This window comes from Heterodontus francisci, chromosome 48 (assembly GCF_036365525.1).
Source record: "Heterodontus francisci isolate sHetFra1 chromosome 48, sHetFra1.hap1, whole genome shotgun sequence".
NCBI lineage: Eukaryota > Metazoa > Chordata > Chondrichthyes > Heterodontiformes > Heterodontidae > Heterodontus > Heterodontus francisci.
Window position 1 is genome coordinate 455,059 of NC_090418.1, and position 13,115 is coordinate 468,173.

At 61.8% G+C, this 13,115-nt stretch overlaps 1 protein-coding gene across 3 annotated transcripts in view; it reads left to right on the forward strand.

Moving 5' to 3' along the window:
* The first annotated feature begins 983 nt into the window (after positions 1-983).
* The window catches only part of LOC137357381 (E3 ubiquitin-protein ligase RNF167-like), a 167,686-nt gene continuing 155,554 nt past the window's right edge, over positions 984-13,115 (forward strand). The window contains exon 1 of one of the 3 annotated variants that reach the window (XM_068023681.1): positions 984-1,071. The gene's annotated coding sequence lies outside the window, so the exon portion shown is untranslated. Of the gene's footprint in view, positions 1,197-13,115 lie in introns of all 3 variants that reach the window. The other 2 variants (XM_068023683.1, XM_068023684.1) reach the window with 2 other exon arrangements.

Sequence of the window (13,115 nt, forward strand, 5' to 3'; positions counted from 1 at the left end):
ACTATTACCCTGTAATATCCCCCTCACCCCACTATTACCTTGTAATATCCCCCCTCACCCCACTATTACCCTGTAATATCCCCCTCACCCCACTATTACCCTGTAATATCCCCCTCACCCCACTATTACCCTGTAATATCCCCCCTCACCCCACTATTACCTTGTAAAATCCCCCCTCACCCCACTATTACCCTGTAATATCCCCCCTCACCCCACTATTACCCTGTAATATCCCCCCTCACCCCACTATTACCCTGTAATATCCCCCCTCACCCCACTATTACCTTGTAATATCCCCCCTCACCCCACTATTACCCTGTAATATCCCCCCTCACCCCACTATTACCCTGTAATATCCACCCTCACCCCACTATTACCCTGTAATATCCCCCCTCACCCCACTATTACCTTGTAATATCCCCCCTCACCCCACTATTACCCTGTATTATCCCCCCTCACCCCACTATTACCCTGTAATATCCCCCCTCACCCCACTATTACCCTGTAATATCCCCCCTCACCCCACTATTACCCTGTAATATCCCCCCTCACCCCACTATTACCCTGTAATATCCCCCCTCACCCCACTATTACCCTGTAATATCCCCCTCACCCCACTATTACCTTGTAATATCCCCCCTCACCCCACTATTACCCTGTAATATCCCCCTCACCCCACTATTACCCTGTAATATCCCCCTCACCCCACTATTACCCTGTAATATCCCCCCTCACCCCACTATTACCTTGTAAAATCCCCCCTCACCCCACTATGACCCTGTAATATCCCCCCTCACCCCACTATTACCTTGTAATATCCCCCCTCACCCCACTATTACCCGATGATGGATGTCCACAACAGCATGTTGCTCTCTGGCCGAGTTGTGGGGGCGGGGCCTGGTACACGGTGACGACACATGGGCGGGGCCCAGTGACGATGGTGGGCGGGGCCCAGTGACGATGGTGGGCGGGGCGGTTGTTTGGAGGCTGAGGGCCGGGCTTTGCCGCCATTTTGATGCGGTGATGGGAAGGAAGGTGATCGGGATTTGAGCAAACAACAAGGACGCTGAGGTAAAAGTTCATTAAGCTGGGCCTGACATTGACCCTCAGCCTCAAGCCGAGAGGAATCGTCGCTCGTAGGTGTGTCAGCCCTCGCTTTTAATCACTCAGTTAACAATCTCGAGCCACGGATTGAGGTAAATTCATAATAAACATCCCCGGAGGGCAGACGACAAGATCTTCTCCTCATCACCAGGGACAGGGTGGAGACTGGACCCTCTCCCCATCACCAGGGACAGGGTAGAGACTGGACCCTCTCCCCATCACCAGGGACAGGGTAGAGACTGGACCCTCTCCCCATCACCAGGGACAGGGGAGAGACTGGACCCTCTCCCCATCACCAGGGACAGGGTAGAGACTGGACCCTCTCCCCATCACCAGGGACAGGGTAGAGACTGGACCCTCTCCCCATCACCAGGGACAGGGTAGAGACTGGACCCTCTCCCCATCACCAGGGACAGGGTAGAGACTGGACCCTCTCCCCATCACCAGGGACAGGGGAGAGACTGGACCCTCTCCCCATCACCGGGGACAGGGGAGAGACTGGACCCTCTCCCCATCACCGGGGACAGGGTAGAGACTGGACCCTCTCCCCATCACCAGGGACAGAGTAGAGACTGGACCCTCTCCCCATCACCAGGGACAGGGTAGAGACTGGACCCTCTCCCCATCACCAGGGACAGGGTGGAGACTGGACCCTCTCCCCATCACCAGGGACAGGGTAGAGACTGGACCCTCTCCCCATCACCAGGGACAGGGGAGAGACTGGACCCTCTCCCCATCACCGGGGACAGGGGAGAGACTGGACCCTCTCCCCATCACCGGGGACAGAGTAGAGACTGGACCCTCTCCCCATCACCGGGGACAGGGTAGAGACTGGACCCTCTCCCCATCACCAGGGACAGGGTAGAGACTGGACCCTCTCCCCATCACCAGGGACAGGGTAGAGACTGGACCCTCTCCCCATCACCAGGGACAGGGTGGAGACTGGACCCTCTCCCCATCACCAGGGACAGGGTAGAGACTGGACCCTCTCCCCATCACCGGGGACAGAGTAGAGACTGGACCCTCTCCCCATCATCGGGGACAGGGTAGAGACTGGACCCTCTCCCCATCACCGGGGACAGGGTAGAGACTGGACCCTCTCCCCATCACCAGGGACAGGGTAGAGACTGGACCCTCTCCCCATCACCAGGGACAGGGTAGAGACTGGACCCTCTCCCCATCACCAGGGACAGGGTAGAGACTGGACCCTCTCCTCATCACCAGGGACAGGGTAGAGACTGGACCCTCTCCCCATCACCAGGGACAGGGTAGAGACTGGACCCTCTCCCCATCATCAGGGACAGGGTGGAGACAGGACCCTCTCCCCATCACCAGGGACAGGGTGGAGACTGGACCCTCTCCCCATCACCAGGGACAGGGTGGAGACTGGACCCTCTCCCCATCACCAGGGACAGGGTGGAGACTGGACCCTCTCCCCATCACCAGGGACAGGGTAGAGACTGGACCCTCTCCTCATCACCAGGGACAGGGTAGAGACTGGACCCTCTCCCCATCACCGGGGACAGGGTAGAGACTGGACCCTCTCCCCATCACCAGGGACAGGGTAGAGACTGGACCCTCTCCCCATCACCAGGGACAGGGTAGAGACTGGACCCTCTCCCCATCACCAGGGACAGAGTAGAGACTGGACCCTCTCCCCATCACCGGGGACAGGGTAGAGACTGGACCCTCTCCCCATCACCAGGGACAGGGTAGAGACTGGACCCTCTCCCCATCACCAGGGACAGGGTAGAGACTGGACCCTCTCCCCATCACCAGGGACAGGGTAGAGACTGGACCCTCTCCCCATCTCCAGGGACAGGGTAGAGACTGGACCCTCTCCCCATCATCGGGGACAGGGTAGAGACTGGACCCTCTCCCCATCACCAGGGACAGGGTAGAGACTGGACCCTCTCCCCATCACCAGGGACAGGGTAGAGACTGGACCCTCTCCCCATCACCAGGCACAGGGTAGAGACTGGACCCTCTCCCCATCACCAGGGACAGGGTAGAGACTGGACCCTCTCCCCATCACCGGGGACAGGGTAGAGACTGGACCCTCTCCCCATCACCGGGGACAGGGTAGAGACTGGACCCTCTCCCCATCTCCAGGGACAGGGTGGAGACTGGACCCTCTCCCCATCACCAGGGACAGGGTAGAGACTGGACCCTCTCCCCATCACCGGGGACAGGGTAGAGACTGGACCCTCTCCCCATCTCCAGGGACAGGGTAGAGACTGGACCCTCTCCCCATCACCAGGGACAGGGTAGAGACTGGACCCTCTCCCCATCACCAGGGACAGGGTAGAGACTGGACCCTCTCCCCATCATCAGGGACAGGGTGGAGACAGGACCCTCTCCCCATCATCAGGGACAGGGTGGAGACAGGATCCTCTCCCCATCATCAGGGACAGGGTGGAGACAGGACCCTCTCCCCATCATCGGGGACAGGGTAGAGACTGGACCCTCTCCCCATCACCGGGGACAGGGTAGAGACTGGACCCTCTCCCCATCACCAGGGACAGGGTGGAGACTGGACCCTCTCCCCATCACCAGGGACAGGGTAGAGACTGGACCCTCTCCCCATCACCAGGGACAGGGTAGAGACTGGACCCTCTCCCCATCACCAGGGACAGGGTAGAGACTGGACCCTCTCCCCATCACCAGGGACAGGGTAGAGACTGGACCCTCTCCCCATCACCAGGGACAGGGTAGAGACTGGACCCTCTCCCCATCATCAGGGACAGGGTGGAGACAGGACCCTCTCCCCATCATCAGGGACAGGGTGGAGACAGGACCCTCTCCCCATCATCAGGGACAGGGTGGAGACAGGACCCTCTCCCCATCATCAGGGACAGGGTGGAGACAGGACCCTCTCCCCATCATCGGGGACAGGGTAGAGACTGGACCCTCTCCCCATCACCGGGGACAGGGTAGAGACTGGACCCTCTCCCCATCACCAGGGACAGGGTGGAGACTGGACCCTCTCCCCATCACCAGGGACAGGGTAGAGACTGGACCCTCTCCCCATCACCAGGGACAGGGTAGAGACTGGACCCTCTCCCCATCACCAGGGACAGGGTAGAGACTGGACCCTCTCCCCATCACCAGGGACAGGGTAGAGACTGGACCCTCTCCCCATCACCAGGGACAGGGTAGAGACTGGACCCTCTCCCCATCACCGGGGACAGGGTGGAGATTGGACCCTCTCCCCATCACCGGGGACAGGGTAGAGACTGGACCCTCTCCCCATCACCGGGGACAGGGTAGAGACTGGACCCTCTCCCCATCACCAGGGACAGGGTAGAGACTGGACCCTCTCTCCATCACCAGGGACAGGGTAGAGACTGGACCCTCTCCCCATCACCGGGGACAGGGTAGAGACTGGACCCTCTCCCCATTACCGGGGACAGGGTAGAGACTGGACCCTCTCCCCATCACCGGGGACAGGGTAGAGACTGGACCCTCTCCCCATCTCCAGGGTCAGGGTAGAGACTGGACCCTCTCCCCATCACCAGGGACAGGGTAGAGACTTGGACCCTCTCCCCATCACCAGGGACGGGGTAGAGACTGGACCCTCTCCCGATCACCAGGGACAGGGTAGAGACTGGACCCTCTCCCCATCACCAGGGACAGGGTAGAGACTGGACCCTCTCCCCATCACCAGGGACAGGGTAGAGACTGGACCCTCTCCCCATCACCAGGGACAGGGTGGAGACTGGACCCTCTCCCCATCACCAGGGACAGGGTAGAGACTGGACCCTCTCCCCATCACCAGGGACAGGGTAGAGACTGGACCCTCTCCCCATCACCAGGGACAGGGTAGAGACTGGACCCTCTCCCCATCACCGGGGACAGGGTAGAGACTGGACCCTCTCCCCATCACCAGGGACAGGGTATAGACTGGACCCTCTCCCCATCACCGGGGACAGGGTAGAGACTGGACCCTCTCCCCATCTCCAGGGACAGGGTAGAGACTGGACCCTCTCCCCATCACCAGGGACAGGGTAGAGACTTGGACCCTCTCCCCATCACCAGGGACGGGGTAGAGACTGGACCCTCTCCCGATCACCAGGGACAGGGTAGAGACTTGGACACTCTCCCCATCTCCGGGGACAGGGTAGAGACTGGTCCCTCTCCCCATCTCCAGGGACAGGGTAGAGACTGGACCCTCTCCCCGTAACCAGGGACAGGGTAGAGCTTGGACCCTCTCCCCATCACCAGGGACGGGGTAGAGACTGGACCCTCTCCCGATCACCAGGGACGTGGTAGAAACTGCACCCTCTCTCCATCACCAGGGACAGGGTAGAGACTTGGACACTCTCCCCATCACCGGGGACAGGGTAGAGACTGGTCCCTCTCCCCATCACCGGGGTCGGGGTAGAGACAGGACCCTCTCCCCATCACCGGGGTCGGGGGAGAGACTGGACCATCTCCCAATCCCCGGTGACGGGGTAGAGACTGGACCCTCTCCCCATCCCCGGGGACGGGGTAGAGACTGGACCCTCTCCCCATCACCGGGGTCGGGGTAGAGACTGGACCCTCTCCCGATCACCAAGGACAGGGTACAGACTGGACCCTCTCCCAATCCCCGGGGACGTGGTAGAAACTGCACCCTCTCTTCATCACCAGGGACAGGGTAGAGACTTGGACACTCTCCCCATCACCGGGGACTGTGCAGAGACTTGGACACTCTCCCCATCACCAGGGACAGGGTAGAGACTGGTCCCTCTCCCCATCCCCGGGGACGGGGTAGAGACTGGACCCTCTCCCCATCACCGGGGTCGGGGTAGAGACTGGACCCTCTCCCCATCACCGGGGTCGGGGTAGAGATGGGACCCTCTCCCCATCACCGGTGACGGGGTAGAGACTGGTCCCTCTCCCCATCACCGGGGACGTGGCAGAGACTTGGTCCCTCTCCCCATCACCGGGGACGTGGCAGAGACTTGGATGCTCTTCCCATCACCGGGGACGGGGTAGAGACTTGGATGCTCTTCTCATCACCGGGGACGGGGTAGAGACTTGGATGCTCTTCCCATCACCGGGGACGGGGTCGATACCGGACACTTTCCCCATCACCGGGAACGGGGTAGAGATTTGGACCCTCTCCCCATCACCGGGGACGGGGTAGAGACTGGACCTTCTTCCCATCACCGGGGACTGGGTAGAGACTGGACCTTCTTGACATCACCGGGGACGGGGTAGAGACTTGGACCCTCTCCCCATCACCAGGGACAGGGTAGAGACTGGACCCTCTCCCCATCACCAGGGACAGGGTAGAGACTGGACCCTCACCCCATCACCAGGGACGGGGTAGAGACTGGACTCCCTCCCAATCCCCGGGGACGGTGTAGAGACTGGACCCTTTCCCCATCACCAGGGACAGGGTAGAGACTGGACCCTCTCCCCATCATCAGGGACAGGGTGGAGACAGGACCCTCTCCCCTTCATCAGGGACAGGGTGGAGACAGGACCCTCTCCCCATCATCAGGGACAGGGTGGAGACAGGATCCTCTCCCCATCATCAGGGACAGGGTGGAGACAGGACCCTCTCCCCATCATCGGGGACAGGGTAGAGACTGGACCCTCTCCCCATCACCGGGGACAGGGTAGAGACTGGACCCTCTCCCCATCACCAGGGACAGGGTGGAGACTGGACCCTCTCCCCATCACCAGGGACAGGGTAGAGACTGGACCCTCTCCCCATCACCAGGGACAGGGTAGAGACTGGACCCTCTCCCCATCACCAGGGACAGGGTAGAGACTGGACCCTCTCCCCATCACCAGGGACAGGGTAGAGACTGGACCCTCTCCCCATCACCAGGGACAGGGTAGAGACTGGACCCTCTCCCCATCACCGGGGACAGGGTGGAGACTGGACCCTCTCCCCATCACCGGGGACAGGGTAGAGACTGGACCCTCTCCCCATCACCGGGGACAGGGTAGAGACTGGACCCTCTCCCCATCACCAGGGACAGGGTAGAGACTGGACCCTCTCTCCATCACCAGGGACAGGGTAGAGACTGGACCCTCTCCCCATTACCGGGGACAGGGTAGAGACTGGACCCTCTCCCCATTACCGGGGACAGGGTAGAGACTGGACCCTCTCCCCATCACCGGGGACAGGGTAGAGACTGGACCCTCTCCCCATCTCCAGGGTCAGGGTAGAGACTGGACCCTCTCCCCATCACCAGGGACAGGGTAGAGACTTGGACCCTCTCCCCATCACCAGGGACGGGGTAGAGACTGGACCCTCTCCCGATCACCAGGGACAGGGTAGAGACTGGACCCTCTCCCCATCACCAGGGACAGGGTAGAGACTGGACCCTCTCCCCATCACCAGGGACAGGGTAGAGACTGGACCCTCTCCCCATCACCAGGGACAGGGTGGAGACTGGACCCTCTCCCCATCACCAGGGACAGGGTAGAGACTGGACCCTCTCCCCATCACCAGGGACAGGGTAGAGACTGGACCCTCTCCCCATCACCAGGGACAGGGTAGAGACTGGACCCTCTCCCCATCACCGGGGACAGGGTAGAGACTGGACCCTCTCCCCATCACCAGGGACAGGGTATAGACTGGACCCTCTCCCCATCACCGGGGACAGGGTAGAGACTGGACCCTCTCCCCATCTCCAGGGACAGGGTAGAGACTGGACCCTCTCCCCATCACCAGGGACAGGGTAGAGACTTGGACCCTCTCCCCATCACCAGGGACGGGGTAGAGACTGGACCCTCTCCCGATCACCAGGGACAGGGTAGAGACTTGGACACTCTCCCCATCACCGGGGACAGGGTAGAGACTGGTCCCTCTCCCCATCACCGGGGTCGGGGTAGAGACAGGACCCTCTCCCCATCACCGGGGTCGGGGGAGAGACTGGACCATCTCCCAATCCCCGGTGACGGGGTAGAGACTGGACCCTCTCCCCATCCCCGGGGACGGGGTAGAGACTGGACCCTCTCCCCATCACCGGGGTCGGGGTAGAGACTGGACCCTCTCCCGATCACCAAGGACAGGGTACAGACTGGACCCTCTCCCAATCCCCGGGGACGTGGTAGAAACTGCACCCTCTCTTCATCACCAGGGACAGGGTAGAGACTTGGACACTCTCCCCATCACCGGGGACTGTGCAGAGACTTGGACACTCTCCCCATCACCAGGGACAGGGTAGAGACTGGTCCCTCTCCCCATCCCCGGGGACGGGGTAGAGACTGGACCCTCTCCCCATCACCGGGGTCGGGGTAGAGACTGGACCCTCTCCCCATCACCGGGGTCGGGGTAGAGACTGGACCCTCTCCCCATCACCGGGGTCGGGGTAGAGATGGGACCCTCTCCCCATCACCGGTGACGGGGTAGAGACTGGTCCCTCTCCCCATCACCGGGGACGTGGCAGAGACTTGGTCCCTCTCCCCATCACCGGGGACGTGGCAGAGACTTGGATGCTCTTCCCATCACCGGGGACGGGGTAGAGACTTGGATGCTCTTCTCATCACCGGGGACGGGGTAGAGACTTGGATGCTCTTCCCATCACCGGGGACGGGGTCGATACCGGACACTTTCCCCATCACCGGGAACGGGGTAGAGATTTGGACCCTCTCCCCATCACCGGGGACGGGGTAGAGACTGGACCTTCTTCCCATCACCGGGGACTGGGTAGAGACTGGACCTTCTTGACATCACCGGGGACGGGGTAGAGACTTGGACCCTCTCCCCATCACCAGGGACAGGGTAGAGACTGGACCCTCTCCCCATCACCAGGGACAGGGTAGAGACTGGACCCTCACCCCATCACCAGGGACGGGGTAGAGACTGGACTCCCTCCCAATCCCCGGGGACGGTGTAGAGACTGGACCCTTTCCCCATCACCAGGGACAGGGTAGAGACTGGACCCTCTCCCCATCATCAGGGACAGGGTGGAGACAGGACCCTCTCCCCTTCATCAGGGACAGGGTGGAGACAGGACCCTCTCCCCATCATCAGGGACAGGGTGGAGACAGGATCCTCTCCCCATCATCAGGGACAGGGTGGAGACAGGACCCTCTCCCCATCATCGGGGACAGGGTAGAGACTGGACCCTCTCCCCATCACCGGGGACAGGGTAGAGACTGGACCCTCTCCCCATCACCAGGGACAGGGTGGAGACTGGACCCTCTCCCCATCACCAGGGACAGGGTAGAGACTGGACCCTCTCCCCATCACCAGGGACAGGGTAGAGACTGGACCCTCTCCCCATCACCAGGGACAGGGTAGAGACTGGACCCTCTCCCCATCACCAGGGACAGGGTAGAGACTGGACCCTCTCCCCATCACCAGGGACAGGGTAGAGACTGGACCCTCTCCCCATCACCGGGGACAGGGTGGAGACTGGACCCTCTCCCCATCACCGGGGACAGGGTAGAGACTGGACCCTCTCCCCATCACCGGGGACAGGGTAGAGACTGGACCCTCTCCCCATCACCAGGGACAGGGTAGAGACTGGACCCTCTCTCCATCACCAGGGACAGGGTAGAGACTGGACCCTCTCCCCATTACCGGGGACAGGGTAGAGACTGGACCCTCTCCCCATTACCGGGGACAGGGTAGAGACTGGACCCTCTCCCCATCACCGGGGACAGGGTAGAGACTGGACCCTCTCCCCATCTCCAGGGTCAGGGTAGAGACTGGACCCTCTCCCCATCACCAGGGACAGGGTAGAGACTTGGACCCTCTCCCCATCACCAGGGACGGGGTAGAGACTGGACCCTCTCCCGATCACCAGGGACAGGGTAGAGACTGGACCCTCTCCCCATCACCAGGGACAGGGTAGAGACTGGACCCTCTCCCCATCACCAGGGACAGGGTAGAGACTGGACCCTCTCCCCATCACCAGGGACAGGGTGGAGACTGGACCCTCTCCCCATCACCAGGGACAGGGTAGAGACTGGACCCTCTCCCCATCACCAGGGACAGGGTAGAGACTGGACCCTCTCCCCATCACCAGGGACAGGGTAGAGACTGGACCCTCTCCCCATCACCGGGGACAGGGTAGAGACTGGACCCTCTCCCCATCACCAGGGACAGGGTATAGACTGGACCCTCTCCCCATCACCGGGGACAGGGTAGAGACTGGACCCTCTCCCCATCTCCAGGGACAGGGTAGAGACTGGACCCTCTCCCCATCACCAGGGACAGGGTAGAGACTTGGACCCTCTCCCCATCACCAGGGACGGGGTAGAGACTGGACCCTCTCCCGATCACCAGGGACAGGGTAGAGACTTGGACACTCTCCCCATCACCGGGGACAGGGTAGAGACTGGTCCCTCTCCCCATCTCCAGGGACAGGGTAGAGACTGGACCCTCTCCCCGTAACCAGGGACAGGGTAGAGCTTGGACCCTCTCCCCATCACCAGGGACGGGGTAGAGACTGGACCCTCTCCCGATCACCAGGGACGTGGTAGAAACTGCACCCTCTCTCCATCACCAGGGACAGGGTAGAGACTTGGACACTCTCCCCATCACCGGGGACAGGGTAGAGACTGGTCCCTCTCCCCATCACCGGGGTCGGGGTAGAGACAGGACCCTCTCCCCATCACCGGGGTCGGGGGAGAGACTGGACCATCTCCCAATCCCCGGTGACGGGGTAGAGACTGGACCCTCTCCCCATCACCGGGGTCGGGGTAGAGACTGGACCCTCTCCCGATCACCAAGGACAGGGTACAGACTGGACCCTCTCCCAATCCCCGGGGACGTGGTAGAAACTGCACCCTCTCTTCATCACCAGGGACAGGGTAGAGACTTGGACACTCTCCCCATCACCGGGGACTGTGCAGAGACTTGGACACTCTCCCCATCACCAGGGACAGGGTAGAGACTGGTCCCTCTCCCCATCCCCGGGGACGGGGTAGAGACTGGACCCTCTCCCCATCACCGGGGTCGGGGTAGAGACTGGACCCTCTCCCCATCACCGGGGTCGGGGTAGAGATGGGACCCTCTCCCCATCACCGGTGACGGGGTAGAGACTGGTCCCTCTCCCCATCACCGGGGACGTGGCAGAGACTTGGTCCCTCTCCCCATCACCGGGGACGTGGCAGAGACTTGGATGCTCTTCCCATCACCGGGGACGGGGTAGAGACTTGGATGCTCTTCCCATTACCGGGGACGGGGTAGAGACTTGGATGCTCTTCCCATCACCGGGGACGGGGTCGATACCGGACACTTTCCCCATCACCGGGAACGGGGTAGAGATTTGGACCCTCTCCCCATCACCGGGGACGGGGTAGAGACTGGACCTTCTTCCCATCACCGGGGACTGGGTAGAGACTGGACCTTCTTGACATCACCGGGGACGGGGTAGAGACTTGGACCCTCTCCCCATCACCAAGGACAGGGTAGAGACTGGACCCTCTCCCCATCACCAGGGACAGGGTAGAGACTGGACCCTCACCCCATCACCAGGGACGGGGTAGAGACTGGACTCCCTCCCAATCCCCGGGGACGGTGTAGAGACTGGACCCTTTCCCCATCACCAGGGACAGGATTGAGACTGGACCCTCTGCCAATCCCCGGGGACAGAGTAGAGACTGGAACCTCTCCCCATCACCGGGGACGGGGTAGAGACTGGACCCTCTCCCCATCACCAGGGACGGGGTAGAGACTGGACGCTCTCCCCATCACCGGGGACAGGGTAGAGACTGGACCCTCTCCCCATCACCAGGGACAGGGTAGAGACTGGACCCTCTCCCCATCACCAGGGACAGGGTAGAGACTGGACCCTCTCCCCATCACCGGGGACGGGGTAGAGACTGGACCCTCTCCCCATCACCGGAGACGGGGTAGAGACTTGGACCCTCTACCCATCACCGGGGACAGGGTAGAGACTGGAACCTCTCCCCATCACCAGGGACAGGGTAGAGACTGGACCCTCTCCCCATCACCAGGGACAGGGTAGAGACTGGACCCTCTCCCCATCACCAGGCACAGGGTAGAGACTGGACCCTTTCTCCATCACCAGGGACGGAGTGGGGACTGGACCCTCTCCCCATCACCAGGGACAGGGTAGAGACTGGACCCTCTCCCCATCACCAGGGACAGGGTAGAGACTGGACCCTCTCCCCATCACCAGGGACAGGGTAGAGACTGGACCCTCTCCCCATCACCAGGTACAGGGTAGAGACTGGACCCTCTCCCCATCACCAGGCACAGGGTAGAGACTGGACCCTCTCCCCATCACCAGGGACAGGGTAGAGACTGGACCCTCTCCCCATCACCAGGGACAGGGTAGAGACTGGACCCTCTCCCCATCACCAGGGACAGGGTAGAGACTGGACCCTCTCCCCATCACCAGGGACAGGGTAGAGACTGGACCCTCTCACCATCACCAGGGACAGGGTAGAGACTGGACCCTCTGCCCATCACCAGGGACAGGGTAGAGACTGGACCCTCTCCCCGTAACCAGGGACAGAGTAGAGACTGGACCCTTTCTCCATCACCAGGGACGGAGTGGGGACTGGACCCTCTCCCCATCACCAGGGACAGGGTAGAGACTGGACCCTCTCCCCATCACCAGGGACAGGATAGAGACTGGACCCTCTCCCCATCACCAGGGACAGGGTAGAGACCGGACCCTCTCCCCGTGACCGGCGACGGAGTAGAGACTGGACCTTTTCTCCATCACCAGGGACTGGGTGGAGACTGGACCCTCTCCCCATCACCAGGGACAGGGTAGAGACTGGACCCTCTCCCCATCACCGGGGACAGGGTAGAGACTGGAACCTCTCCCCGTAACCGGGGACAGAGTAGAGACTGGACCCTCTCCCCATCACCAGGGACAGGGTAGAGATTTGGACCCTCTCCCCATCACCGGGGACGGGGTAGAGACTGGACCCTCTCCCAATCACCGGGGACGGGGTAGAGACTTGGACCCTCTCCCCATCACCAGGGACTGGATCGAGACTGGACCCTCTCCCCATCACCGGAAACGGGGTAGAGACTGGACCCTCTCCCCATCACCAGGGGCAGGGTAGAGACTGGA